The sequence below is a fragment of the Kryptolebias marmoratus genome, linkage group LG19 (genome assembly GCF_001649575.2).
Source record: "Kryptolebias marmoratus isolate JLee-2015 linkage group LG19, ASM164957v2, whole genome shotgun sequence".
In the NCBI taxonomy this organism is placed as follows: Eukaryota; Metazoa; Chordata; class Actinopteri; order Cyprinodontiformes; family Rivulidae; genus Kryptolebias; species Kryptolebias marmoratus.
The window spans coordinates 12047238-12053819 of record NC_051448.1 but is presented as its reverse complement, the minus strand read 5'-3'; the positions used below and the strand labels follow the sequence as shown (position 1 = coordinate 12053819).

At 41.5% G+C, this 6582-nt stretch overlaps 1 protein-coding gene across 1 annotated transcript in view; it reads right to left on the bottom strand.

The window, feature by feature from the left end:
* xkr6b (XK, Kell blood group complex subunit-related family, member 6b) overlaps positions 1–6582 on the bottom strand; it is a 60595-nt gene that overhangs the window by 2947 nt on the left and 51066 nt on the right. The gene's annotated exons all lie outside the window — the stretch shown is intronic.

The following is a 6582-nucleotide window of genomic DNA, read 5'->3' as shown; positions in this document are numbered from 1 at the left end:
CAGAAAATCCATGAAAAATGAAGTGTCAAAGAATTGGATAACTCATAAATAGCTTTATTATATTTTAAACATGTGAGTATGTCTGTCATCACAAGAAAATAAACACAAACAAATAAAATTAAATGAAAAAAAAGAATTCTATCAAAGTATCAATGTAAATGCAAGAGAAGACATTAAAAAAAGTAAAAATGCATAAGCAGATTTTCAGATCTCAACATAAATTTTGACTTTATTCCAACAAAATGATTCTTTTCTCCAAAATGTTGGCCGTTTGATTGATACAACAGTGAACCTTGAAGAAAACCTCCAGAAACCCCACTTCTACCACCCAGTCCATATTAATTGTTACATGAACAATTGCTCAATTTTTGCCCAAATACACATATTTTTAAATTAGTAGTATTAGTTCTTAAATGACTCCTCCGTGAATCGCTACCTTTTCATGGTGGAGGAGTTTGTGTGCCTGAATGATCCTGGGAGCTATGCTGTCGGGGGGAAATGGCCCCCAGTGGGGTCTCCCAAGGCAGATAGGTCGTAGGTGACAGGCCAGACAAAAAGTGTGATTCGATATCACTTGTTTTGGGTTACCCTAGAGACAGGCCTGGGGGAGGGGCTTGTCAGCAAGGGCCTGGTGATCGGGCCGCTACCCATGGGGCCTGGTCACGCTCAGCCTGAAGGAGTTACATGGGTTTATCTTGCTGTGGCCCACCACTTGCAGGAGGGGCAATATTGGTTGGGTACAGAGTGCTATGGGCAGCAGCTGAAGGTGGGGGCCTTGGTGCTTTGACCCTGGCTTACCAAAGCTGGTTCTTGGGACATGGAAAGGCACCTCTCTGGTGGGGAAGGAGCTTGAACTTATGCGCAAGGTTGAGAAGTACCGACTAGATATAGTTGGGCACACCTCAACAAACTGTTTGTGTTCTGGAACCAATCTCCCTGAGAGCTGGACCTTAGTCTACTCTGAAGTTGCCTATGGAGAGAGGCACTGGGCCTAGTGTAAGACTACTACACCAGGCCCAGATGGATGGATGGATAGAGTTCTTAACCCTTCCGTGGCCGTCGGGTCAAATGGACCCCAAAAAACAAGGGCTTCTCTTCCTCTCTTCAGTTACGAGGGCTTCAGGAGGGTTAAATGAATTGTCAACAAACTAATGCGTGTTCCAAAATGACTGCAGCCAGCTGAAATACTTCAGGTGATTATGTCGAGATTAGAGCAGCCCTTTTAACATTCCACTGAAAAACTCTCACATGGAGGCCTTTGAGCCTGGGTTCCCTGCTTTTGTGTCAAGAGAAAATAAAAGGAAATTCAAACACTTATCTTAACACATCAGTACTGACTACCACTGTGTAAAATTGCACTGAGAAAATCCCATTAGCAGGAGCTTATTAAAAACTCAATGAAGTCTATGGACGCTCAGAATGCGATTTTGGGAACTATTTTTTCTTGTCATTTATAGAAAACAGCAACAGATTACCCGCGAATCTGGTGTAATATCAATTTCCACGACTGTTGGAGCTTCATAATTGAGTGGTCATAAAATGCAGTCGGCTCAGCTAATTGAATCAGTCTGCTGGTGTAATTAAACCCTCCTATTTCTTCTTCTATGTTTTTAAAAGATAAGTCACAGCGGTTTGTTGTGTACCGCTAAGGAAGTGTGTAATGTGCTCATTGCGGTTTGGAGTTAATTAAGATCATTATCCTCTTTGGGCTCGATGTAAACCTAGAAGACTGAAGCTTTAGACAGAGAAGTAACTTGCTTGAAACTCCTCTAATAACATCCATCTTTTCAGCAAAAGTAAATCATTATGTAAAGGGCAACAGCACGAGGCCTCGTTTTTATCCGCCACGTCTTAAAAGATGCGAACACAACTTGAGCTGTAGAGAAAACAGTCAAAACAGTTATACCTTAACACTGACTTTAACTTTTGCATATTGGTTGGTAGCTGTAGGGTCTATCTGCCTGAGCTGGCAGAGTGGCCAAATAAATCCAGCACTTGATGTGAAGGCAGTCAACCGAGGACAATGGAGTAGCAAAGACAGAAATAGACTAGACAGTAGCACTCTCCAATCCAAACTGAGAGGCTGTAGATCTAAGTTCACTTCCTGTAAGTGAGGCGCAAATTCCCTGCAGCACAACAACAAATGCTTGTGTTTTGCTTCTTTTTTTTTTTTTTTGAAACCTTAATTAGCTCTGCTATTAACCGCTGAGAATTAGGTTTAATTTGAAATGAGGTTGAATTTAAACCTCTGTAAAGAATGCATTGCCAATTTAAGCCTGATTGGGTTGGGCCATTGTTTTGACTGAGGTTGGTGCTCTTATTTTCCACAAAACTCCAATTCATTTGTATTTGTAATTTGCAGCGTGTAAGTGGGAATTCAGGATCTCAAAAAAAAAATAAAAATCCTCTTTAATAACGAAACAAAAGCAAGACTCCAGCAGCAAACAGGCAACCAGCAAACGAACGCTGAGGGTAACAGAGGATTTGACAAAGAACCAAGAAAACCACAAAATATGTGAAATGAAAGTCAAGATTGTTTTGTTCCTAATAACATTTTGAGTCATTTAAAAATAAATATCATTGATACCAAATATCAATCCAATACTTGCACTTTTTTGTAACTTATTCCACAGTCAGTGCTGAATGATTGTCTCCATTCACAATCTTACCGGTGAACGATATAAGCCTAACTCTGTGTCGGTGTAATCTGCTTAATTAGGCTTCCGATGGTGCTGAATTATAAATACTGGTAACGTCTAACACTAGTAGCTCTGCTGATGCTGACACTGCTAACAGGTTGGTGGCTTGTGCATTGTTGTCAGAAAAAAAAAATCCCCTGAGGAAGGTGCTTTTATTACTTGAACAAATATATAGTTGTGTTGGATCTGTCGTCATTGGGATTTTCCACACCAGATGCAATTTTTTCCCATATTTTAACTGCCTCTTCAGCTCAGCTACTGTTTAGCCCAAAGCTATGATAAATCGAAAGAGGAATAAGTTCAATTTCATTCACAGTGGTGGAAAAGAAAAGACATTAGAAGGTGTCGATAAATGCAGTAACCATAACTTCAGTGTTTTGTTTGTCAGTGTTGATTGAAGTTTAAAGCTGTCCGGATGTAACAAAGCTATTTTCTCTGTCACACTTCTTGAATTTTCTCCCCCACCCAGTCAAAGCTCCAAATAAAGCAATCAAAAATGACGAGAGGCCTAGTGGTGCAAGGAAATTTATGAGCTATGGGATTGTAGTCTTTCTTGAGACTATAGATAAATGGAACAGGAGAAGGAAAGAAAATGGGCAAAAGTTGGTGTTGTTTTTTTTTTCCCCATTGTTGGGATCAACAGCTCCGGGCAGGAAGAGGCACATTATGTCCAGATGTAAAAGGTGGCATTCCATGACATTTTCAGACAGACTGAAAAATGTCAGATGGAACGAGACGACTCCACTGCCTCTCTAATGACACTGCACAGAGACCTACACAGGACCTCTGTCTCCATCCCAGTTTCTATTAGTCTCTGTTCCTCAAACGGGACTCACTAACCTGTAAAGTCTTCGTCTTAAACGGCAATGTGCACAATCAGTGTATCCTGTGAAAACCAAACTCTACAGCCATGCAGCTTTGATTATCTGTAACAACCTCTTTGTTCGAAAATGCCTGATTTTTTTTTACAAGTACATGACTTACAGAAAGATCATACTTTAACACGTTTTCTGAACCAGGAGTGAATTAATACAACAGCCAGTGTCTTAGTGACCCTGCTTTGTTTCCAGTAATTACAGGTACTACAACAGCCAGAGCAGTTCTTGATTCTTGCTTTCTTGTCTTAAGTAGGTTTACAGATTACAGTAGATTTACAGATTACAAGAAAACTACTCCACTTCTTACTAATGAAACGTGAGACAGACCCAGAAAAAAAACTGTAAGAATATCTCAATATTTGGTTGGGTTTCATATACCTATCTTGATCTTACAAGGCTCTTACGTTTCGCTTCCCATCCTGGGAAGCTTTAGCAATTCCAAAACTGGTGAGTGTGGAGTTCCAAGCTTTAAGCTAAATGAGAATCTTTGATTATACAAGCTAAATTCACATGCCTTGCACTTTGGGAAGAACACCCTAGGAGTGGTGCGGGAGAATGAGAAAATGGTAAGGACACCTGCAGACTACTGGATCAGTATGAGACAATATGAGATGCAGATTATTTTCACTCCCCTCCCACAGGAGAGTCGTTCGAGTTGTTGTTTTCTTGGCAACAAAGATAGATCCAGTAGTCTGCAGGTTTCCTTACTTTCTTCTCATCCTTTTTACACATCTAAGGATTTAAAACTGAACAATTTAATGAAAAAACAAGATTAAATTAAAGTGCAGCATTTGTTTTTTCGCATATGATTGAGAATCTAAAAAAAACGACAACAAAACGTGTCAACAAATACACGATTATCACCGAGCGTCCATGAAAGAGGGGCTAACTTTAGGAGTCAACCTGATCTAAAATTTGGTGTGGGAGTAGTTGAGCATCAACCTTAACATTAACAAATCGTTGGAGACTTTTTTTCAAAACTTTGGCTGCAAGACAGCTGGCGGGCAAGATGCATTCCTTTGAAAAATGCTAGTTTCATTTAAAAACTTTGGTACTTGTCATAAATCCCTGGTAGACCAATATTTGACCAATAGTTAACTGTCATGAATCATAAATCAGGATATGAACACTTTATTTTATATCTGCTCACCAACATGTATTTTAAATTACCCAAATTGAATAATTTATACCTCAATTTTAATATTCACAGGCAAAAGTCTGACATTTATCATCATATGTTTATGTTTATGTCTTCTCTTTATCTTCAGAAGAAGCAGAAGGATTAAAAAAAGCTTGTACAGACAAGCGCCTGAATTTAGGGCTGTCAGGGAAAATCTGAGCTCACTTCATCACATCTCAACACCGCAGCACTTTGCTTTACAACAATATCACACACTTCCTGCAATTGTGATGCACTCTGTTAACACTCCCACTGTGCATTTTCAGATGTAGTAACACAAATAGCTTCAGAAAAAAATAAGTGCGCACACAGAGAAGTTCAGAAACACAGGAACGCTCAAACATTGTCAGCGCTGTAGGTAATGGGGGATTTCCTTCCTATTTTGAACACATCTGTCAGATGGATCTGTCTCTGTCTTCCAATCACACACGCGTACACACGCTCCACTCAGGCTGTGGTTTTGATGCCCCCACCCCTCCCTCAACTTTAAGCTCCATAGCTCCTCTGCAGGGCTCCTCATGAATTATTTGTGGCAAGATCATAGCAATCACTCATGGCTCGTTAGGCAGCGTACGCATGGCCTAACAGCCCGACCCGGAGCCGGGGTCATGTTCCAAGCCCAGCCGTCTGCCATTTCTGTTCCTGCAATCGTTATCCTCCTACTTGCACCACCACAAACTGACTAACGAAAGAAAGACATCTGCTGCAAGACACAGACACAGATATGTGGCCGCAATAGTGTTGCTTGCGTGAGTAGACATCTTGACATGGGAGTATGAGCCGCCGTGAGGGACAGGTGGAGTGACAAACATGCACCATGTGGACGACTTGGCCACGTCGTTCCTCCCTCTCGTCCAAAGTCAACGATCGATGAGTCACCCAACCACTCTTACACTAATCCCTTGAGTAGGTGGTTAGACGGCTCACCCACAAACACAAACACCACATTGCCACGTTCAGCTGCATCTGTCTTCTAAGTCATGATTGTGCGAAAGCTGCGCCCGCTCAGGCCGTATTCACATTTGATCACGCGCTGATTCACAGGAAGATCCGAAGCACTATCACCGGAGCATGAAGCAGAGCTTATGCGTTATCTGCAACAGGTGGAATCTGGCAGAACACTGAGCAAAAGGAGGCACGCAACATGCACAGCGCCAGAGGGTTTTATGTGTTGGTGATTTTCTGTGTGTAAAGGGGAGGCAGTGCCAGCTGCAGTGAGTCACGCCCTGAGTCACTCTGAGGCCACACATCCACTCTCAGTGAGGCTTAAACCTCCCTTTTCCTGACTGTTCTCCTCCTCTTTCTCCTCACTTTTTTAGTTTTTAAAAAAATCTATTCAAAACTCTTCTTCGTTCAGGGCGTTTCTCTTTAAAGAGCAAAAACCTCGTCTTTTGTTGAATATCATATAATCGTCGTTTCTGGTTCTTTTTATAACAAATAATAAGTTCATGCCGTCGGATGGAGATTAGTCAACCTAATAACTGTAAAAAAATTGAATTTTGTAGACCATTCCGACGGCTTTCCGAAAACATAATAGAGCCAATTGTCTCGGACACGCAAACGAGGCTCATTTGTGTATGACGTCAGCAAAGGGAGTCCCAAGCGCACCGCCATGACTGTCTCACTGGCAAAATGGATACCGGTAGTATATGTAGTAGCTCGAGCTCGTCGGATTTCAGCGAATTTGATTTCGAATCTGAGGATGAGGCCTGTCCGAATCAGGATTAGACGATGAAGAATTCGGGGAGGGCAGATTTGAATGCGATATTGATGGAATAATCCAGCCATATATGGACGAACCAGAGGTCCAACCACCACCGGACGA